The sequence below is a fragment of the Pelobates fuscus genome, chromosome 5 (genome assembly GCF_036172605.1).
Source record: "Pelobates fuscus isolate aPelFus1 chromosome 5, aPelFus1.pri, whole genome shotgun sequence".
Lineage (NCBI taxonomy): Eukaryota > Metazoa > Chordata > Amphibia > Anura > Pelobatidae > Pelobates > Pelobates fuscus.
In genome coordinates, this window is record NC_086321.1 from 52,805,948 (window position 1) to 52,831,414 (window position 25,467).

General features: G+C 39.1%; 1 protein-coding gene across 3 annotated transcripts in view; it reads left to right on the plus strand.

Annotated features, from left to right (window-relative positions):
* Positions 1–25,467, plus strand: part of SETBP1 (SET binding protein 1) — a 174,892-nt gene that overhangs the window by 128,945 nt on the left and 20,480 nt on the right. The gene's annotated exons all lie outside the window — the stretch shown is intronic.

A 25,467-nucleotide genomic window follows, 5' to 3' on the forward strand; every position in this document is an offset into this window, starting at 1 on the left:
CTTTTGCGCTGCAACATCCATGTCGCCTCAAAGGCAATCAGGAATTTCTGATTTTTTGTCCAAGAGCCATAACCACTTTTGGTGCTGTCTGTTTAGCTATTTTAAAGTAGTTTGACGAGAAATGGAGGTGTACCTGACATCCAGAGTCTGCCACATATGTGATGATAAATCCACTCCTAATTTACATTAACAACTTATTCACTACTCCTGTTATACAGAAACTGGCTGGCATCAAAGGGGTTAATTGCAGTTTGGCAGAACACTACATTAAGATGGAGTGGTTATGGTGCTTGGGTGTCCCTTTAAGAAATTCTTTTAGCATGGAATTACATTTGACTGTGTTCATAATTATAATGAAATCCATACTACAGTAAAGTAATTTAATGCTTTTGAATAAAGTTACTGCAGTTAACATGATTGTTAATTTTGTGATTGTAACTTGTATTCTCGTTTGGTGTTAGGATGTTATTCTACTGGGCAATGTTTTTCTCTTAATTAAATTGAAATGATAATTAAATGAGCTTGTTCATAATAAAATAATGAACCAAAGAGCATAAATTATTCTTTATTCCCATCACCATTGGAGTAGAACAAAATGGCAAATTCAAAAAGTCTGATCCACTACTGTATCAAATCTGACACTATACATATCCCTATTATTCTCCCTCCCCCACCACCACAAAAGAAAAGTAGTCAGATACATCACTCAACAATATTTTTTTTAAACCAGCAAGCAACCCTTTTTCAGAAAATCTACAAATTGAAATAAAACAAGAAAAATGTATGTAGCAAATGTTTATAAACCCACTAGACCAAGCATAGGCAACCTTTGTCACTGCAGATGTTTTGGACTACACCTCCCATGATGCTTTGCCAGCATTATGGGGGATGTAGTCCACAACATCTTGAGTTCCGAAGGTTGCCTATCCCTGCACTATACGCTTGATCAAATTGCATTATTGGGTATGCCTTTTAGCTAGGGGAGTTTCTTCAGCTTCCGCCTTGCCGCCTTCTGCACCCATCTCAATTTCAGACCAGTTCACTAATGACAGAAAAAGGACATCATTGTACAGCTGCTGGAGAGAGAAACTAATCATGCTCTGCATGATCACACTACCTTTTGTCCCTCATCAGGATGTTATAAAGTGAAGAGATCTTTTAAGTACACTTTCAACTATCTCTGCCAGGCATGCCCAGTGTGTTTTTATGCAGTATTCCTAACGCTAACTTTGGCCAGTGTTTGTGACTAAAGTGGCTACTGAAAAAAACTGGACATACCCCATTTGTAATACCTTGGGTCGTCTGCTTTTGCAAATGGTATGCCATCATGGAGGTAATTTTCATTCCTGGGCTACCATTTGGTTTGAAAGGCAACATAACTAGTCTGGCAAATTTCAATGTGAGTAAACTTAAAAATGTAACGCACTATATTTGACCCTGTAACTTTCCAGGGTCAAATATACCCTGGAAAGTTACAGGGTCAAATATAGTGCGTTACATTTTTAAGTTTACACACATTGAAATTTGCCAGACTAGTTATGTTGCCTTTCAAACCAAATGGTAGCCCAGGAATGAAAATTACCTCCATGAATACAAATATGTGTACTTTATTGCAGTAATAGCAAACAGTATTGTGACATTCACAGTTAAAATGCCATGCTGAACTAAAAAAAAAAAAAAAAAAATCTTAATTTCTCAAATTTTTACAATATTTTATTAATATTAACCCCTTAACAACCATTACGGCATTCTATTCTGTCCACATTCTAATGGGCTTTAAAGCCGCTGCGGTGGCATAGAACACAGTAACTGCTTAAGCCCCCAAGACCTCCGGTGGACTTACCTCCTCTTCAGGAGGAATGTCTGACAGCCCTCCCCGGGCAAATCCGGCCCCCGGTGGCCATGTAATCGCTCTCAAAGAGCGATCACATGGCCCCCTATAGCTGGCTGTGGATCTGCCAGCAGGGAGACTGTCTGGGCTGTCTGACAAGTCCCCCTGCTGGGGGGAAGAATAAAAAAAATTGAATGTAATAATATAATCTATATGTAACGTCATACGTAGTGTATTTTAATATTAGTATAAGTAAATATATTAGTATTAAAATACACTATGAATAAAGTTACATATATATATATAAAATAGATATATATTATATATTACATATAATTACAATAATAAATAAATAAAATATTTTAAAAATGAAAATAAATTATATATTAATATGTAATTCTAACTGTATTTTGTTATTAATATATGTAACAAAATACACTTAGAATGACATTTTATATATATCCATCTATAAAATAAAAATAACCGCAAATATATAGATACATATATATAATTACATTAATGATTACATAAGTATACACTTAAAATTTAAATACACATATATGTATACATTAAAATTTTACGTGTATATTTAAGTACCGTATATACTCGAGTATAAGCAGAGTTTTTCAGCACATTTTTTTGTGCTGAAAAACCCCAACTCGGCTTATACTCGAGTCAATTGTCTGTATTATGGCAATTTGCATTGCCATAATACAGACAGGGGCTGTGGGGGCTGCAGAGAGATGTTACTTACCTTTCCTGCAGCTCCTGTCAGCTCTCTCCTCCTCCGCCGGTCCGTTCAGCTCTTCTGTCAGCTCACAGTGTAAATCTCGCGAGAGCCGCGGCTCTCGCGAGATTTACACTGGGAGCTGACCGAGGTGCTGAACGGACCGGCGGAGGAGGAGAGAGCTGACCGAGGTGCTGAACGGACCGGCGGAGGAGGAGAGAGCTGACAGGAGCTGCAGGAAAGGTAAGTAACATCTCTCTGCAGCCCCCACAGCCCCCTCCTACACAGTGCCCATCCACTGGACCACCAGGGAAGGAGAGCCCCCCTCCCTGGCCAGCTAGCAAGCAGGGAGGGGGGACGAAAAAATGTATATATATATTAATAAAAAAAAAATAATAAAAAAAATAATAATAATAAAATAAAAAATAATAATAAAATAAAAAAATAATAATAAAAAAATGTAATGAAACAAAAAAATATTAAAATAATAATTAAAAAATAAAAATGCCCACCCTCCACCAAGGCTCTGCATCACACTCTGCATTACACACACACATACACACACTGCATTCATACACACACACTGCACTCATACACACACACACTGCACTCATACACACACACACTGCACTCATACACACACACACTGCATTCCTACACACACACTGCATTCATACACACACACTGCACTCATACACACAGCATTCTCATACACACACACTGCACTCATACACACACACTGCACTCATACACACACACTGCACTCATACACACACACTGCACTCATACACACACACTGCACTCATACACACACACTGCACTCATACACACACACTGCACTCATACACACACACTGCACTCATACACACACACTGCACTCATACACACACTGCACTCATACACACACTGCACTCATACACACACTGCACTCATACACACACTGCATTCTCATACACACACTGCATTCTCATACACACACTGCATTCTCATACACACACTGCATTCTCATACACACACTGCATTCTCATACACACACACACTGCATTCTCATACACACACACACTGCATTCTCATACACACACACTGCATTCTCATACACACACACTGCATTCTCATACACACACACTGCATTCATTATATACACACACTGTAAATAAATATTCAATTAATATAATTTTTTAAGGATCTAATTTTATTTAGAAATTTACCAGCAGCTGCTGCATTTCCCACCCTAGTCTTATACTCGAGTCAATAAGTTTTCCCAGTTTTTTGGGGTAAAATTAGGGGCCTCGGCTTATATTCGGGTCGGCTTATACTCGAGTATATACGGTAATCTTTTAGCATAATCTGGTCTTCCTCAGGATCAACATGTAAACATAAAATCAGAATTCTGATTTTATGTTTACATGTTGATCCTGAGGAAGACCCGAATGGGTTGAAACGTTGATCAAGCAACCTGTAAACCTTCTATAGATTAAAGACCGTTAATACTTTCAAAAAGACCGAAGAGTGCATCTTTTTTCAATACAATTATTTATTTATTTATATATATATATATATATCTATATATATATATATATATATATATATATATATTGCAAACTCCAGTTTTTGTTTACATTTTGCTTTGATCACAACTTGAACAACTGCCTCAGTCCTATAGGGGTTAAGTTGGTCCTGTTTTTTTTAACTCTTCCATGTAAAACATTACATTTTTGTAGAAACAGCCATTTTTAAACAGAATGGTTAAATACACCTCTATAGAAGGAGTTTAAAAAACCCAAAACAATGTGGAACTTTTAAACCTTCACACCTATAGGTAGCGTAACTGCACCCCTAAAATGACAATCAATCTTCTTGATCTCTTACACAGCTTTTTGGATTATCCATTAATTATTCTTGCACACATCATTTGTAGTACTAGGGCAGGGGTAGGCAACATTCAGCTCTCCAGATGTTTTGGACTACACCTCCCATGATGCTTTGCCAGCATTATGGGGGATGTAGTCCACAACCTCTGGAGAGCCGAAGGTTGCCTATCCCTGTACTAGGGTAACACCTATTAATGATGCACAATACAACACTATCAGTGTGTGTCTGATTTAGTGTAAAATAATCATATATGAAATTTGTATTTATTATATATTTTGATATTCTTCCATGAAGACATTTCGATATAAGGCATGGTAACCCCTTGTACAATGCATTCATATACAAATATTTCAACTGCAAACATTACAGAATGATTTAGAATGTCATTTAAATCTCCTTTTAACAAAAAAACAGTGGTGTCCAAATTAATTTTTTTAATTTTTTTTTATTCCTATAGAATTCCCTAGGGAATGGATTCTAATGCATATATAAGTACCCTGAATTACAGGAAAGTCATGAAGTTAATAATCATGTGTATACATTGCTTTGCGGCAGTCTTTAGAGTGATTAAATCATGGGGTGCATTTCATGGTTTTCAGCCAGACAAATGATTGGGATTACAGCTAAACTCATGTGATGTTGATATGAATATGCAATAATGTTTAGTCCAGTTAGTGTGCTAGGTGTAATGTCTGTTTTTGAGTGAATAGTGCAATTACGGTTATTGAGAGACTGTTGTCAAACCCTCCTAAGGCCCTCAAATTTAGAGTCACTGTTTGTTAGATATGCATAGTTTTTATATTTTGTGTGACTGTGCTTTACCTATAGAATGTTTTGTTGACTGACTGGGAAACTGATATCAAGGGTAAAAATATGGTTGCTATGGTATGTAGAAAATGGAAGTTTAAATGAAAGGTAGGAGAATGTGACTAATACACAGGTGGTGGAGTGTGTAAATTGAAGATTGAGAGAAAAAGTGAATAAATGAGGAGCTGTAGAAGTGGGATATAAAGTGAGAACAAAACTATAACTCCAATAAGTCACTAGTATGTTTGGCGGGACATTATTTAATTCAGGGTTCAGTCCTTCTATTTTTAATTTGCTTAGCAGAGACACCACAGAACAAGTCCCCATAAGGAGGCACATGCAAAAGGGCTTTAACCGTGCTCTAAGCATGTGCTGTCCAATGCTATAGCCAGTCACCAGACAAACCTTTATGGATGGGCTCACCCCAAATTTAGTGACACATCCACATCACCAGCATGTCTCCAGAAGCCCCCACCCACCCCAGTCTACATCCCATACCTCCCAGTGTTGGTAGATATACTGAGAGGTAGATAGTGGTAACAGAGGAAGAGATAGCAATTTGAAATAGAGTATGAGTGTTATGGAGGTGTAAGCTGCTGATATAAAGGCAAACAGAGGATAGAACTGTACAAGGCGGACTGTGATGGGGAATGATAAATTGAGATAACTATAAATCCATGAACAATAAGAAAACCAAGGGTGATGAAATGAGTAATGGATAAACACATTTTGGACTTAAGTTCTCTAAGAGCTTTTAAAGGGACACGCTAGTCACCAAAACAACATTAGTTTAATGAAACAGTTATAGTATATAGTTCATGCCTTTGAAGTTTTACTGCTCAAGTCTCTGCTAGTTAGGAGTTAAATAACTTTAGTTTCTGTTATGCAGCCCTAGTACCACCTCCTCTGGTTGTGACTGACAGCCTGCATGAAAACAAAATGGTTTCATTTCAATCAGATGTTAACTTGCTTTAAACTTTTTTATCTCCTGCTCTGTAAACTTTAATTACATACAGGAGGCTCCTGCAGGGTCTATCAAGCTATTAACAGAGCAATAATAATAATAATAATACATTCTAAACTAAACGGAATTTGCAATATAGGAAGTTTAATCATTAGATGACTCTTTACAGGAAGTGTTTAGTAAGGCTGTGTAAGTCACATGCAGAGAGGTGTGACTAGGGCTGCATAAACAATGTGCTTTAACTTTTAAATGGCAGTGAATTGTGCAGTGAGAATGCAACTCTACACCAAAACTGCTTCATTGAGCTAAAGTTGTTTTGCTGACTTTAGTGTCCCTTTAACTGATAACTGCAAAATATTGCCTAACTATTGTCCATTTATGTTGTGTAAAAAATAAATATGAAGTAGTGAAATGACCAACTACCGCTGTAAACAAAATTATTATACCCCCATTGATAAGGTTTATTGTCAAAATTTACAGACTGTCAGCTGTTTGAAAGTAGAAGTTTAGTCTCGCCCCCACCCCCACCTCCCTGCTCACACCACTAAAATGTGTTCCTCTTTGTCTATTTAAAAAGTTGCATAGTATGCAAGTATAGTCTCCCTCCACATTTAAGGATACAGGATGTGTTCCTGACCTGAAAATTACTTGGGTCATAATTACAAAATCTAAAATTGCAATTCTGATGCTTTGAAGACCATGTTCTTGATGTCAATATTTCAAATGAACAAAGAGGGGTACTTTAATTTTAGGAGTGTGAGTGGGCGTGTAGTTTGGTTATGTTACAGTATGTAAGCATCTGGCCAAGGGTGGGGCTCCACAGAGGTTATGATAACCAATGTGTATATGTATGTTCAGAGCATACCAATTCTTTCTATTCAAACCTGTATGCAGAGTGGTCAGGACTAGTAGGAGGTGTAACATAGAACCATGTGTAGCTGGAAAATACATTCAATGGCCACCAGAAGATCTGTAAGGTTTGGCTGAGCATCGAAAGAAGTCTAGTAATTCAGTAAACCTAGGCATTTTGCCACATTTCTCTGTCCAAGAAGGAATACAGCAGGATGCTTTTGCATACGGTCATAAATTAACTTCCCTTAAAATTCAGCTATGTCTGAATTCTACCATAAAACACAACCACAAAACGCAATCATTTTTTTTCCACTCCAGTTCTCTTTTTTTGCTTATGAACAAACAGATGTTGTGGTCTGCACCCCGTTACTCTTTCCTATCTTAAATGTTCTACCTCGAAGAATGAGCATTGACCATGACCAAAAATAGAAAACTTTCTTTCTGAATCAATAAACCGTTAATATTTGATTTTCACAACCGCTTTCAAAATAATTAAGCTGCTTGAATATTAGACCAATTAAAGTTTTGTAACAATCTAACACTGTCTAGTTTCACAGCATACTTGGAAGGCACTAAAAATCCTTCTAGGAAACAACTATTCATTGCAGTGTTGGTTGAAATTTCCTCCACACACAGCATCGCCTATTTTATAGTTCTATTTCTTAAGCTTGGCAGATGAGTTGGATAGAAGCAGCAATTTAATTTAAATTGCATCCACATACCACATGCGGCAATTGTTTTATGGCTTTTAGAGGTTCCAGGATCAAAGCTCTAATTGTCAGTTGGGCAATAGTCAGAACATCCCTACAGAGTGACTGTTTCTGTGCAGAATATGATCAGGCTACAGCACAAGCCGATGTTCTGCAGCTTCGCTCTTCATTAGACACCGCAGATGAGTTCTTACCTATTGACAAAGTAATCAGACAGGATGATGGATAGTTTTTGCATTGTCAGTGTAACTAAACTCAGGGTGGTCTATGGCTGCCAGGGTATGCCCCAGTTTAGTCACAACACTCCTAAACAGTGTGATTAAAAAAATATTTAGAACATTTACTTCTACAAAACCTTAAGTAAATTAATATTTTGTTGCAAGTAAAGGAGTAATCATTTTTACCTCTTATAAGCGCTTACAGATTATAAAAAGAACCAAAATTGCAATATTTGGACAATTTGTAGAACATGTTGGTTTTATATATATATATATATATGCAAGACTGGCTATGGTATGTGTCTGATTTTGTCTGCGATAGAATTACTTAAAAGCATGTCTTTAATGTCCAAAATTACATTTAACAGAGTTATTTACTTAAAGATGCAAAGCTACATTTTTCTCGGCCAAATATTGTGCTTTTAAAAAAAAAAAAAAAATGTATTCTTTGGAGCACACAATAAGTCATGTTCACTCTACTTTTATGTCTGCAAAGTAATAAAAACATTGATGTTTTATTTGAAGGAATGCACATTTACTTCAAACACTCACATGGCTTGCAAATTAGTTGTACATTGTGTTCCCTGTTTTTCTCCGAGATGGTATGAATGTCATTTTTTTTACATTTTTTTTATTCTGGTTGTATTTATTTTAGCTTTATTATAATATCCTGCTTTCTTTGAACTTTTCTTGAAAGGGTAGGAAGAAGCAACTGTCAAATGAGTTCATTTTCCACTAGTTAGATTGATTTTCCACTAGCATTATAAATTTAAGATTGCAACATTTTGAGAGCGTGTGCAAGAGCAGAATGTCTGCCTGAGTAAAGGTCCACTAACAACCTTGATGGTTTTTCTTTATATAAAAAAAAAATATTTTATATAAAAATATAAGAAGGCTTAACTTTTTCCATTTTTTAGTGGAGTCATTGTGCATCAAATGATAAATTTAGTATTTCGAAGAATATTCATGTTTGTTGTCCGAAAGGCAGAAGTCAGTAGCATGGCTGTCAGTCAAGCTGTCGAAACATTTGATCTTTGTTTCCTTATATAAATTTTGTTTATATTGTCCATCTGCACGCCATGCAAACTATAGGGAAGACTCTCTCTATTTTTATATCTGCTGACTTATTGTGCTTTATAATCTCTGTACTTCACAAATGGTGACATAATCCATGCAAATAACCGACAATAAGGCATGGATCGCCTTCGTGCAGTCTTGAGTAGAATTGGAACAGGTAACTAGTGATGTCGCGAACACAACATTTTCGGTTCGCGAACGGCGGACGCGAACTTCTGCAAACGTTCGTGTACCGGGCGAACCGCCATTGACTTTAAAACCCACTGGGACTCTTTCTGGCCACAATAGTGATGGGAAAGTTGTTTCAAGGGGACTAACACCTGGACTGTGGCATGCCGGAGGGGGATCCATGGCAAAACTCCCATGGAAAATTACACAGTTGATGCAGAGTCTGGTTTTAATCCATAAAGGGCATAAATCACCTAACATTTCTAAATCACAATGGATATGGATTGACACCTGACATATGACATATTGACACCTTGACATATGGATTGACACCTGTCCTCAGAGACCCTGATACACACTGACACAGAGCAGAATAGGGACTGTTCCCCCTACATAGGGTCACTTGGCAGATATGGATTGACACCTGTCCTCAGGGACCCTGATACACACTGACACAGAGCAGAATAGGGACTGTTCCCCCTACATAGGGTCACTTGGCAGATATGGATTTACACCTGTCCTCAGAGACCCTGATACACACTGACACAGAGCAGAATAGGGACTGTTCCTCCTACATAGGGCCACCATTTTTAGCCCAAGGCAGCTCATCTCATCAGGCCTTTTTTAGTCGAATGTATCGCCCACTGTCCGTCCCTTCGGGATCCATCCCTCATTCATCTTAATAAAGGTGAGGTAATCTAGACTTTTTTGACCTTGGCGACTTCTCTTCTCAGTGACAATACCTCCTGCTGCACTGAAGGTCCTTTCTGACAGGATACTTGAAGCGGGGCAGGCCAGAAGTTCTATCGCAAATTGGGATAGCTCAGGCCACAGGTCAAGCCTGCACACCCAGTAGTCAAGGGGTTCATCGCTCCTCAGAGTGTCGATATCTGCAGTTAAGGCGAGGTAGTCTGCTACCTGTCGGTCAAGTCGTTCTCTGAGGGTGGATCCCGAAGGGCTGTGGTGATGCGTAGGACTTAAAAAGTTCTGCATGTCCTCCATCAACAACATGTCTTTAAAGTGTCCTGTCCTTGCCGGCGTGGTCATGGGAGGAGGAGGATGACTTTCACCTCTTCCCCTGTTAGATTCCCATTGTGCTGTGACATCACCCTTATACGCTGTGTAAAGCATTCTTTTTAATTTATTTTACAAATGTTGCATCCTTTCCGACTTGTTGTAATTTGGTAACAATTCTGCCACTTTCTGCTTATACCGGGGGTCTAGTAGTGTGGACACCCAGTACAGGTCGTTCTCCTTCAGCCTTTTTATCCGAGGGTCCCTCAACAGGCACAACAGCATGCAAGACCCCATTTGCACAAGGTTGGATGCCGAGCTACTCATGTCCCGTTCCTCGTCCTCTGATCTGACTGAAGGTATGTTCTTCCCCCTAGGCACGTACACCACCACGGGTACCAGATAGGTGACAACGAGCACCCTAGGATGCCTGTTGTGGTTGGTCTTCCTTCTCCTCCTCAAAGCCACATTCCTCCTCTGACTCCTCTTCCTCAGAATCCTCTTCCAGCGTTGCCGCAGGTCAAGCAAGCGATGCTGATAAGGCTGTTTCTGGTGGTGATGGTGACCACAACTCTTCCTCTTCATGCTCATCTACGGCCTGATCCAGCACTCTTTGCAGGGCACGCTCCAGGAAGAAAACAAATGGTATGATGTCGCTGATGGTGCCTTCGGTGCGACTGACTAGGTTTGTCACCTCCTCAAAAGGACGCATGAGCCTACAGGCATTGCGCATGAGCGTCTAGTAACGTGGCAAAAAAATTCCCAGCTTCCCAGAGGCTGTCCTAGCACCCCGGTCATACAAATATTCATTAACTGCTTTTTCTTGTTGTAGCAGGCGGTCAAGCATTAGGAGTGTTGAATTCCAACGTATCAGGCTGTCGCAAATCAAGCGCCTCACTGGCATGTTGTTTCGCCGCTGGATATTTGCAAAGTGCGCCATGGCATGTAGGAACACTTGAAATGGCCACACACCTTCCTGGCCTGCTTCAGGACGTCCTGTAAGCCTGGGTACTTATGCACAAAGCGTTGTACGATCAGATTACACACATGTGCCATGCACGGCACATGTGTCAACTTGCCCAACTTCAATGCCGCCAACAAATTTGTTCCGTTGCCACAAACCACTTTGCCGATATCCAGTTGCTGCGGAGTCAGCCACTTTTCCACCTGTGTGTTCAGGGCGGACAGGAGTGCTTGTCCGTCCGGTGTGACTCTCTGCTTTCAAGCAAGTCAAACCCAAGACGGCGTGACACTGCCGTATCCAGGATGTGGAATAGTACCTGGAAGCTGGGGGGGTGCCGTTGATTTGGAGCAAGACGCAGCAGCAGAAGAGGACTCAGCCGAGGAGGTTATGGAAGAGGATGGAGTAGGAGGAGTAGAGGAGGTGGCAGCAGGCCTGCCTGCAAGTCGTGGCGGTGTCACCAACTCCTCTGCAGAGCCACGCATTCCATGCTTGGCAGCCGTCAGCAGGTTTACCCAATGCGCAGTGTAGGTGATATACCTGCCCTGACCATGCTTTGCAGACCAGGTATCAGTGGTCAGATGGATCCTTCACCCAACACTGTGTGCCAGACATGCCATTGCTTCCTTTTGCACAATCGAGTACAGGTTGGGGATTGCCTTTTGTGCAAAGAAATTTCGGCTGGGTACCTCCCACTGCGGTATCACAATAGCCACAAATTTTTTGAACGCCTCAGACTCCACCAGCTTGTATGGTAAAAACTGGCAGGCTAATAGTTCGGACAAGCCAGCTGTCGGACGCTGACATTGGCTTCTTACGCTCAAACATGTCCTTGACAGACACCTGACTGTGGGCAGATGAGCGGGAACTGCTCAAGGCGAGGGACGGAGTGGCGGATGGTTGAGAGGGGGCAAGAAGGACATGGCTGAAGATGCTGAAGATTCTGGACCAGGAGGATGATGGCGGCTTTGAGTTTGCGTGCTGCTTGTACTCATGTGTTGATCCCATAGGCGTTTGTGATGTGCGATCATGTGCCTACGCAAAGCAGTTGTACCTAGGTGGGTGTTGGACTTCCCACGACTCAGTTTCTTTTGGCACAGGTTGCAAATGGCATCGCTGTTGTCAGAGGCAGACGCACAAAAAAAATGCCACACTGCTGAGCTCTGCAATGACTGCATTCTGGTGGTGGACAAAGCATACGTTGATTGGCGTGCTGTCGGGCTGACCCCGGGTGCGGATGCATGCTGTCTGACTGTGCCACTAGCTCCTTGCGACAACCTCCCCCTGCTTCCAACTCGTCTCCTCCTCCTCCTCTCTGTCTCCCCATCTGAACTTTCGCCCTGTTCTTCTTCTTGCCGAGCGGGCACCCACATGACATCCATGGAAGCATCGTCATCATCAACCCCTTCACTTGTATCTGACAACTCCGCAAAGGAAGCAGCAATGGGTACAACATCATCATCACACCGTACGTCCATGTGTGTAATTCTGCCTGCCTGAGACATATCCCTGTTATCTACATCCTCTGGCAATAATGCTTATGCTTCACTCATTTCTACCAACTGATGTGTAAATAACTCCTCTGACATACCAAGTGAAGCGGCTGTGGTGCTAGTGTTGGTGGTGGCGGCAGGCGGGTGAGTGGTATCTTGAGAGGTGCTGAAGCTAAGCTGGTGGAGGATGGTGCATGAAGGTTCCGAGCAGAAGCTGTAGAAGATTGGGTGTCCTGTGTTAGCCAGTCAACTATGTCCTCAGAACTTTTCAAGTTCAGGGTACGTGGCCTCTGAACACTGGGCATTATTCTAGGGCAAAAGGGAATCACAGCACCACGACCACGACGGCCCCTGCCGCGTGGCCTGCTTCTGCCTGTCATTTTTTTTTTTTTTTGGATTAGTGGTACTATGCGTGCAAGCTACTGTGAGACCAGATGTGAGTGGCAATGTGCACTGGCAGAGGTTGGCAGAGTACACGCTGTAAGCCTGACACCCGCTTGAAGACCACTAAATGCTATTCAATCTATAACAGTGGAAAAAGTTTTTTGGTTTTAAATGCACGCTGTAGTGACACCAGATATGAGTGGCAATGTGCACTTGCAGAGGTTGGCAGAGTACACGCTGAAGGCCTGACACCCGCTTGAAGGACACTGACTGCTATTAGCTTACAGTGAAAAACTTTTTTTTCTTTTTAAAGGCACGCTATTGTGACACCAGATATGAGTGGCAAAGTGCACTTGCAGAGGTTGGCAGAGTACACGCTGAAGGCCTGACACCCAGACGCTTGCAGACAACTAACTGCTATTCAATCTATTACAGTGAAAAAATTGTTTTTGTTTTTAAATGCAAGCTTAAGCTATTGTGACACCAGATATGAGTGGTGGCACTGGGCAAGTGGGCACAGTATCCACTGTGAGCCTGACACAGAAGCTGGCAGGCAGGCAACTGTAATTACATTACACAGAAGGAAAAAAAAAAAAGCAGACAGATATTCTAGCCCTAAAAAGGGCTTTTTGGGGTGCTGTCCTTACAGCAGAGATCAGATGAGTCCTTCAGGACTGGAGTGGACACTGAATACCCTAGCCTAGCTATCAGTTTCCCTATCAAATGAGCAGCAGCTACACTTTCCCTCCTCTATCTAAGAATGCAGCTTCAGAATGAATTTAAAATGGATGGTGTACAGGAGGTGAGAGGGTCTGGAAGGGGGAGGGTCTGCTGCTAATTTGCTGGAATGTGTCTGCTGACCGTGAGGCACAGGGTCAAAGTTTACTCAATGATGACGAATAGGGGGCGGATCGAACCGCGCATGTCTTCGCCCGCCGTGGCGAACACGCTATGTTCGCCGGGAACTATTCGCCAGCGAACAGTTCGGTGCATCACTACATGTAACCACATAACCTATGCTAACCCTTATAGCACTAACCTTAACCTTTCAAGGGTTACTCCATAAACCATAATCACTTTAGTGTTGTAAAGTGGAGTCTTGTTGTGGAATCTTTGTGTGCAGTCTTTCAGTAAGAAATACTGCACATAAAGAATTAAAGCTCTTTGACTGCTGGAGGTGTACTCTGGGACTTCTGGGGAGGTATGTCACTGGAGAAGAATTACTATGCAGGGAGAATTTGGCAGATATGTTTTTTCTTTCTTCCTTCTCTTCCAATGTATTAGTGGAAAATAAAGCCATGTCATGTCTGCGTTCTGGAAACATTTATGAAACACTCAACATTTTGGCCTTGTGGTTTGTTATTAGGTCTCTAGAAGCCTTCAATATCATTGTGGTGTAATTCCGAACTTGCATTTTTTGCATGTCTGCATTTTCAGATGCAGAACAAGTTCTTCACTGAATTTCCTTGTCTTTTTCAAAATAGTAGTGCTCATTTTTTCATGCTTATGGGACTTCCACCATGAGACCTTGTTTTCATCATTCTGTTTCTACAAACCCATATTAGTTTTGCCTTCCAATGTAAACCACACAAAACGTATTTGCTACAGAAGTGTGTAGTAGGTCTTACACTGGGGATGCCTGGTGATAGAAAGCATCATAGTTCTTAGACCTGTGTTTCAGGATAAGTATTTCATCACACAGATATTTTTATTGACTGGTTCGCCTGAAGGTTAAGTTTAGAACTGCTGGGAGAAAATCTAATTTTGGTTGAACTGTTAATGTAAGTGTTAATAAATGTATATTTATTTTACAACCAATCCACTTAGATGTTGTTATATTTGATATGATATTATCTTTCTTTATGTTACCTATTCTCACCTAAAGCAGAAACTTGTCAGGGTCCTATGCTAGTTAAAATAAACACTTTACATTTTCAGGTTTTTTTTTTAGAACTACTGTAATGTTTTTTGTACCATTAACTTTATTTCTGGTTTTCCAAAACCGTGGCTGATTCTGTTTGCTAATTAGTGAACAGCTTGGCTCGGGAGATGTAATCGTGGCTTCTCTTTGGGATATTTCCGGCTGGCCGGTGTTAGTACTGTAGGTGAGGATCGACACTGGCGGACCACAGGTGAGAAGTCAAACCATTCAAAAATATCTTGACTTTTCACAGTTTGGGGATGCCAAGGCACTTCTGACACTAACATAAGCTATAGCTGTTATGGAATATGGAGCGGTCTTTTCAAGAGAAAAATAGAATGTGACCGCAAATAAGAACCATTTGGCCCATCTAGTCTGCTCAAATGGATGAAAAAGGCCCCAAGTAGAAACACTTAATTTTATTAATTTTATTATATTGAAGTGCATGGTTTGTGTTTTACCAAAATTACTTGTAAAAGTGGTTGACTTTTTGAAGAGGAGATGTAGGCCACTAAGAAATACAGACTGTTGTCTGTTAGTCCACCTGCTGTGGAAGGTGTTGGCACTATAAATAATAAAACTAAGAGCCAGGGGTATGTGCAGTAATCGAAAATGATCACCCCATCTGTCTGCGGCCCTTCCCTGTCTCACTTTCATCACTTTCAAAAGTGGAAGATGTGCTTCAACATTTTTAATGTACAATACAAATTGTGGCATGCCAATATTCATAGTGAGCAATTACAATTCAGTAATTTTAGATCATGCACTGTTCTTTGCAGAGGTGTGGAAATAAAGGGAAAAAAAAGATCTCCTTGACAAAAAAGTAGTTGCTCAATCTACCTGTCCATCATGACAATCTACTTGTTCTGACACAAAATGTAAAATGAGAACATCTGGGGACCTTTCTTGGACCTGGACATTATAATAACTAGTATTTATATAGAGCGCCTTTCTCCCAGTGAGAATCCAAGCACTTTTCTGCGCACACTCTGATAAACTGAATCAGCAACTGAACAATAACATATGTTATTATTACCCAATTGATGGCACTACTTTAGCGACGTTGGAAGGATAAAGGATCCTGCCAGGATTTGAACCTGTGACCTTGTGTTTTTTTAAAAGGATCTGTAGTCGGGGAACTTACCAACTGAGCTATCTCACATTGGCAGTAAACTCACTGAGGCCGAAATTACTGATCTGGAAAAATACTCCAACTTGTGTAATGTGTGTGGTGTTTGCTGGCTGTATGAAATGTGTGCGGTGTAGGTAATGTATGGGGTGTATGCTGGCTGTATGTAATGTGAATTGTGCGCTGACTGTAGTGTGTGGGCTGGTTGCATGTAGTGTTTGTGCTGTATGTAATGTATGGGGTATAGGCTGGCTGCATCGTGTGTGTGTGTGTGTGTTGGCTGTAGGCTGTGGGTGTGCATTGTTGTAGCAGAAGTCAGTAGCACGGCTGTCAGTCAAGCTGTCGAAACATTTCATCTTCGTTTCCTTATATCAATTTTGTTTATATTGTCCATCTGCACGCCATGCACACTATAGGGAAGACTCTCTCTATTTTTATATCTGCTGACTTATTGTGCTTTATAATCTCTGTACTTCACAAATGGTGACATGATCCATGCAAATAACCGACAATAAGGCATGGATCACCTTCATGCAGTCTTGAGTAGAATTGGAATATGTAGAGCTTTATAATAAAGCTCCATCCTTAACCACATAACCTGTGCTAACCCTTATAGCACTAACCTTAACCTTTAAAGGGTTACCTTTAACGGGTTACTCCATAAACCATAACCACTAGACAGCCACTAGAGGAGGACTTAACCCTGCAACGTAAATATTGCAGTTTATAAAAACTGCAATAATTAGACTTGCAGGGTTAGGGGTGATGGGAGTTAGCACCCAGATGACTTCAATGAGCCGAAGTGGTCTTGGTGCCTACAGTATCCCTTTAAGTGAGTCTGTTCGTAACAGGAGTTTTCCTTCTGACTATTGGCATAAAACTCAACTTTACAACTCTTTTCATTAAATGCCAAAATAGTCACTTTTTTGTTTTCTCCCCAGCACCAGGTAAAATATTACCTATTTTGCATTGATAACATGGTTAAACAGGAGGTCAAACCTTTCTTAGTAGCCGGGTTTATAAAGTGTTAACCCGTCTCTGGCACTGAAAAGGTTAATGACTTGAAGAGATATCTGATTTTAGTTATAACATGCTTACTAGGACACCAATCTATAGAAGTCTAAAAAGAGGGCGTTTTGTTGATTATCAAAGAGTTTATATTTTGCAATCTCTTGAATTTTCATGTATGTTTATTTTGGGAAGAGTCCTAGAATTTGTAATAATGCTTTCCGCATTTCTGCTTAAAAGTACTTTTTGTGGTTGAAAGGTATTTTGCTCCTGGTGATTTTCCACCAAGAAATTAATTTCAGCTTCTTGGGCGCAAGGCCATTTTATAGCATGCTAGCAAAATAGCCTCTGCCAAACTCAGTCTAGTTCTAAATCGAGAGTTATTTATTTACTTTCATTTTAATGTAGAGTTATAAAAATTGCTGAATTTTCCTTCTTGAAAATTAGATTACCGTAAGTTTTTTTTTTTATTTTTTTTATTTATTTATTTTTTTTTTTTTCAGGCTGGTTCTTCTTTGGTTTGCGTTGTTTTCAAAACTATGAGTTTAGACTTGCATTTCTCTAATTTTATTATTTTGTTTTATATATAATGTGACTTAATAAAGGTCAAAATTGCAATAATTTAAACCGCATATTTTGGTGGGAATTTAGAGACTTCATATGAAAATAACTACATTTGCATATATCCAATTGAGTAAATTCCAAATTTACCCCAAAAAAGCCCTGATACAAAGCCTTTTTGACTTGATCAAATTATATATATATATATATATATATATATATATGTGTATATATATATATATGTGTATATATATATATATATATATATATATATATATATATAATTAATCCTGAATTGGTTTAAATTATCCAAATTAGTGCCAAGCTGTGTTTTAGTTTTCCCACGGATTTAATAAAAAAAATAATAATAAAAAATAAAAAAATAGCCTTTGGACAAATGTTTTGAAAATTGGAACAAGAGAAGGGAGTCCCTATTACAAGCAAAGGGATTCAACTGGAAACAGTGGCAGTGCATTGCTTGAGGGCAGTACCCATCGGATGGCCTTAAGTGCATGGACCACACAATTGGCCTCCCAAGCGTTCAGGCCCTGGTGCTGCTTGTGTCAAGGTGTGTGTCTGTGTGTTAATCTGTATGCATATCTGTGTAAGTACTATGTATGTTGCAGTGTATGTGTACATGTGCATACATCCAAGTAATCAAACAAAAACACAACATGCAAACACACTCCTGAAATCTAACACAAATATTACATCCAAACAAACCCCTGCATTCAAACTCCAAAATGATATACAAACACATACCTTCAATAAAACACCAATACTACACACAAATGTACACCCACATTTAAAAGCCAACATTACATACAAACACACCCCTGCATTAAAACACTAAAAATATATACCAATACCCATTCTTGCAAAAACCATCAATACACAGAAAAGCACATGTGCATTTAAAAGCCAACACTTCATACAAACACACCCCAACATTCAAGCACAAACACAACACACAAGTACACCACTGCATTCCAATGGCAACAATACATACAAATACACACACACACACACATATACTCTATATAAAACATACTTACATTCAAACACACAAACACTGCTCACAAATGCAACTCTGCATGGATGGACAAATGGTAGATCCCCCAGCTGGCATAGCATTGTTGGAGTTTTAAGACCGATATGGGGATCTACCTTTTGGGTGCTCTTGCACTAGAGAGGGGCCCAACATTCTTTCATGCAGGACCATCTTTACATTCATTCCGCCACTGGCTGGAAACATCCCCTGGGTCCGGTGGTGATGGTTACATAGTTAAACAGGGTTAATAATTTAGAGATGCCCAATCTAGATATTCACATGCATTCTGTTCCTCTGACTGCAGCAAGACTGTTGCAGTGTTGGGTAGAAGGTTATTTAAAGTAGTCTTGTAATACCCAAGGTATTGCAAATGGGGTATGTCCAGTATTTTTTAGTAGCCACTTAGTCACAAACACTGGCCAAAATTAGCGTTCAATTTAGTTTTTTACTTTTTCACACACAAACAAATATGAACGCTAACTTTGGCCAGTGTTTGCGACTAGGTGGCTACTAAAAAAGACTGGACATACCCCATATTGAATACCCTGGGTTGTCTACTTTAAAAAAAATATGTACATGTGGGGTGTTATTCAGAGAATTTTGACAGATAATAGTGTTACAATGTCACTATTGATAAATTTGAAAAAATGTATGTTTTGAAACCACAATAACCTACTTGTACCTATAGCCCTATAACTTGCAAAAAAGCATGTAAACACTGCATATTTTAAAACTCAGGACAAAATTTCGAATCTATTTTGCAAGTTTTTTTTATTCGCTTTTGTAGATGAGTAAAAGATTTTTCAAGTAAAAGTAAAAAAACATGTATTTTTTTCATTTTTTCATCATATTTTTTTTTTTTTTTTTAAATTAAATTACATGAGATTATATAAATAATGGTATGTAAAGAAAGCCTTTTTTGTCCTGAAAAAAACAACATATAATTTGTATAGGAATAGTAAATGAGAGAGCGTAAAATTACAGCTAAACACAAACACCACAAAAGTGTAAAAAGAGGCCTGGTCGCAAATGTACAACATCACAAAAACAGTCCAGTCCTTAAGGGGTTAAATACCTAAAATTGTCAACACCTGCCTATGGCAAAAAAAAAAAGAAGGGAAAATATTTGTTTTTTGGCAGGTGACATGAACTGTATTCTCTAGTTGTTAGAATGGGATCTGCCAAAAATCGAGTGCATTGACATTGTTACAATCATATACAATGTATAATCATGTATTGTAACTGAATTCTGTTTGTTGTTTTTGAGTAGAGTGTTTTTAACAACGTTGTGCTCTTCAGACCGAAGGGGTTTTCTCTATATTCTCTGTTATTTATACATGTCTGTGTGCATGTGTGTATATATATTACCGTATATACTCGAGTATAAGCCGAGTTTTTCAGCACATTTTTTGTGCTGAAAAACCCCCACTCGTCTTATACTCGAGTCAGTTGTCTGTATTATGGCAATTTACATTTACATGTAAACTTTACATTTACATGTAACTTACCTTCACAGCAGCTCCTGTCAGCTCCCTTCTCTCTTCTCCGGTGCGTGCAGCTCCCAGGTCAGCTCCCTCTGCAGTTGCAGAGGGAGCTGACCTGGGAGCTGCACGCACCGGAGAAGAGAGAAGGGAGCTGACAGGAGCTGCTGTGAAGGTAAGTTACAGCTTCCTGACAGCCCCCTCCTACAGTCCATCCACTGGACCACCAGGGAGTGAGAGCCCCCCTCCCTGGCCAGCTAACAAGCAGGGAGGGGGGACGAAAAAATAAAAATATTAATAATAAAACAAATAATAATAAAAAAATTTTTTTTTAAATAATAACATAAAAAAATAATACAATTAATAATAAAAGAAAAAAAATAGTTACCTAAAAAAAAATAACATTAAAAAAAATATTAAAATAATAATTAATTAATAAAATGCCCACCCCCCACCAATGCTCTGCACTCACACACACACACTGCACACACACACTGCACTCACACATACACACACTGCACTCACACATACACTGCACTGCATTCATACACACACTGCACTGCATTCATTCTAAACACACTGCATTCATACATACACACTGCACTCATATACACATTGCACTCATATACACACACTGCACTGCATTCATTATACACACACTGCATACACACTGCACTCATATACACACTGCACTCATACACACACTGCATACACACTGCACTCATACACACACACTGCACTCATACACACACACTGCACTCATACACACACACACTGCACTCATACACACACACACACACTGCACTCATACACACACACACACTGCACTCATACACACACACACACTGCACTCATACACACACACACACTGCACTCATACACACACACACTGCACTCATACACACACACACACTGCACTCATACACACACACACACTGCACTCATACACACACACACACTGCACTCATACACACACACACACTGCACTCATACACACACACACACTGCACTCATACACACACACACACTGCACTCATACACACACACACACTGCACTCATACACACACACACACTGCACTCATACACACACACACACTGCACTCCATTCATTATATACACACTGCACTCATACACACACTGCATTCATTATATACACACACTCTGTAAATAAATATTCAGTTAATATAATTTTTTTAGGATCTAATTTTATTTAGAAATGTACCAGTAGCTGCTGCATTTCCCACCCTAGTCTTATACTCGAGTCAATAAGTTTTCCCAGTTTTTTGGGGTAAAATTAGGGGCCTCGGCTTATATTCGGGTCGGCTTATACTCGAGTATATACGGTATATATAATAATTAATTTAATTTCTTAGTGGAATAAAATTTGCCATTCTCTGCTTCTTTCCTAAACACTAATCCTTCACATACATATTTATACCACTGGAAATAACATGTGCAGAATAAAATTGGGTAGCGAAAATACTCACATGCTGCTTTTATCTGCGGTTTGTGTATTTTTTTTTTATATCTCGCCAAACAATTAAATCCATTGGATAAGTGTTACAAACATTTGATACTTTTTTATTTTTAATTTTTTGATTATTCAGTTAATGACCTTCCTTTACTAAAACAAAATGGCTGCTCTGCATAGGGCAGGCTTGTATTCGAACATTGTTTTGCACCCTGCTTTTATATCTGTAAAATACAGCCTTTAACGTTGACCTTTGCATACAGTATTTTTCTTATTCATCATATCCTTCTTTGGCATATTCGCCTAAGATTTGTTTACTTCTTTCCTCCATTTCTCAGAGGGATATGATTCACACGTTTTCAGATTTGAGCGAAATACAATAAATATACTGCTTCAATTTTCACTGCTGGAATGCTGCCAGGGATTTTAATGAATCTGGCCTGCGTTATTAAAGTGGTCTACGTTCTCCAAAGCTCCAGGCTCTGTTAAGATTATACACATACTCGCACTAGTCCTCCCTCCCCTCTCACCCTCCTTTTGCTCCCCATGGACTGAATGACTCACACACGACTGCAGCTTTCTTAGACTTGGCTCTGGTTAAAATTAGGAAGGGCCTTTATTATTCAAAAAATGGAAGGCCGCCTCTGTATTTCATCAAAGCTGCCAGTATATGCCATAGTTTTGTCAGGTTGCTTACCTGACTTGCTGTGTTTGTATAATGTCTTTCTAACATACAGTGTGGCATTTGACCCATAACAGGATTTCTGTTTCATTACATGAAGTACATTTTAAAATACATAGTGCATCTGCAGATTTGAATGCATATGTCATTATTTTAGGTGCTCAGATTATTTTTTTCTCTGTTGTGTATAGCTCACCAAGAAATTTTTTGAAGCCCATTAAAAGGACACCCTGGCACCTTACCAACTGCAACCAGGTCACTGCTGGTGGTGGTTAGTGTTCTAGGAAGCTGTCACTGAAATCCTCTTCTGTTTGTTTTTTTTCCCCCTTATTACAACCATCTGTGCTTCACCCACTTTCCTAGTGACCTCAAATGGGGAAATCCAGATTCCAGAGAGAAATCCTCACTGAGCTGTCCAAGCGCACCCATGCTATCAAAACTGAGTCAGTCTCTTTTTCTCGCAGAAGCTGATTGTTGACACCTGGCACTGATACATTTTAAAGTGCACAGGTAGTAACACAGATATATATATATATATATATATATATATATATATATATATATATATATATTATCGGATTTACTCCTAATTCAGTTGTTTGTAGGAGTGGCAAAAAGCCTTCTGTTCATTAACCTTTCAAAATAATCTTCTTGTTAATGATTCAGATGAAAGTGGTCTGGAATCAGCTCTTTGTTATTTAAATGAACACATTGTCGACTTCTTCATCTTTTTCTCTATCTTTATTTTTCGATTGATATTTGCTCCTAAATATATCTTTTCAATGCTAATCAATCATTCATCTGATACCTTAAACCTAACCATTGATCGTTGATACCCTAAATCTAATCATATTCCTAAATATTAACTCCTGTCTTTGGCTTCCTAACAAAAAAAAACTAAAAGTTTAAATATGGAGTCATTACTGATCTAACCCTAAATTTTGGGTTGGTTTGTTTGGAAAGGCCAACAATGGTGCTAGATACAAGAGTTTACTGTATTCATCAAATATAGCATCTCAAAATTGGCCAGTTTCCCTGTTTATCGTCACTGACTGAGATCTATGCTACTAATACAGATGTGGACACTTATTTTTTAATTGTTCGACTTTGTCTATTTGGTGTTTTTTTTTCTTATTAAATGGTTTTTACTTGAAGAATAAAATATGTTAGGACAAAAACAAATAAATAAAGGACTTGTGATGTGATTTATATGAGACCATTTTCTCTAAAGCAGGCTTCATGTGTTGTCTGACACTGATCTTGGCATTATTGGGATTCAGAAGGAGGAAGAATAAGCTTTATCAGACATGCCTCTTGACATCTAGACAGTGATCTTTCTCCAGGAATAAGCACTCAGGTTTATTAAGCAACACTTTATCAGAATCACTTTTGTTCATCTGATTCTTGGGAGACTTCAAAGCTATAATTGCAGCTTTAGGCCTTTTGAGTGAACTTCTTGAGATAAAGATGAGGATCTAGGTAACAGTGATTTATCATTTTTAAAACATAAGCTTGTATTTACCAGCATTCCAATCTAAATTGTAATTTGCTTTATTCATGGTACTCTTGCTCATTTTGGAGCCCTGCAGTTTTAACTCTGCTTTACCAACCACACGTGCTCCAAAAAATTAGTGTGTGTTTTTCCAAAAATATTATTGCACTTATCTGGATTTCAGTAAATGGCACACACCCTCTCTTCTGCTATATTTAACACATCATGCAGGCAGTTATCAACATTTCAGTCTGCACATGGACTTTCATCAGGATAACAAAAGCTGTACATATTTAAAGTTAAATAGTGCAGGGAGATGAGAGCTGGTAAGGTATGATGAAAAAGTGGTTTAGTTGACATGATAGCAATCCCAGATGTAAAACACCAGAGGGAGTGCCATTAGATGGAAATCATGATAATACTCAACGATAACCAAGCTAATAATCTTAAACATACCTGATGGGAACCTCAATGAGCCTAGAGAACAGGTCTTACAACTGTGGAAGTGTATAGACATCAAGGATGCAACAATACATAAACAATACATGTAACCAAATGTAGAGACTACAATGTATCAAATTGCACTGATACAATCTTATTTTAGTTGTACTAACTAGCAAGAGGCTAATGTAATCGGGTAAAAGAGTCACAAGGCATAATATCAATACATATTGCTCCTAACTGGGTTGTGTTTGGATTGTTCTGGTTCTGCCCATGATCTGCCTCCTTGACAAGCTCAGTCAATCAAATGCTTTTCTATGGGAAAGCATTGTGATTTACTTAGATCATCACTTTTGATTGTCAGCCAAGGAGGCAGATCGGGGGCAGAGCCAGCAGCAACAGCCTGGAATAAATGTAAGATTTTACCATATTTAGCGATAAGGGGAGACAGAGGGGGCTTATCACGCCAAAGCATGAGTTGGCATTTAATATATAATGAGTTGTTTCTGTACATGTTGGAATAACCTTTGTTATAGCCTTTGATCTAACGCCAGCCCTAAGTCCTAAAACTACTAGATAACTATCACCAGAGCTGGACATAGGGTGTTGTAAAAGGTATTGGTGCATATGCTTTGACTTTGGTTTCTTCAAAGGACAACACAAATATGGTGTGGGCAATAAACTGCCAGGCCAAACCCCTCTGATCCACCCAGGGATCTGCCCACTTATAAACAACTAATGTAACTCCTTGGTGACCACACCGTTTTTCAATTTTCTTACTGTTAAGGACCAGGGCTCTTTTTACATTTCTGCAGTGTTTGTGTTTAGCGGTCATTTTCGTCTTACTCATTTACTGTACCCACACATATATACAGTTTTTCTCTTTCTAAAGATACTTATTTTTATTATATCATATATAATTTACTATAAAAAAATTATAAAGTATGATGAAAAAATAAAAAAAAACACTTTTACCAACTTTGACCCCCAAAATCTGTTACACATCTACAACCGCCAAAAAAACACCTGTGTTAATATAGTTTCTAAATTTTGTCCTGGGTTTAGAAATGCCCAATGTTAACATGTTCTTGGCTTTTTTGGAAAGTTATAGGGCTATAAGTACAAGTAGCACTTTAGTTCCAAACCATTAT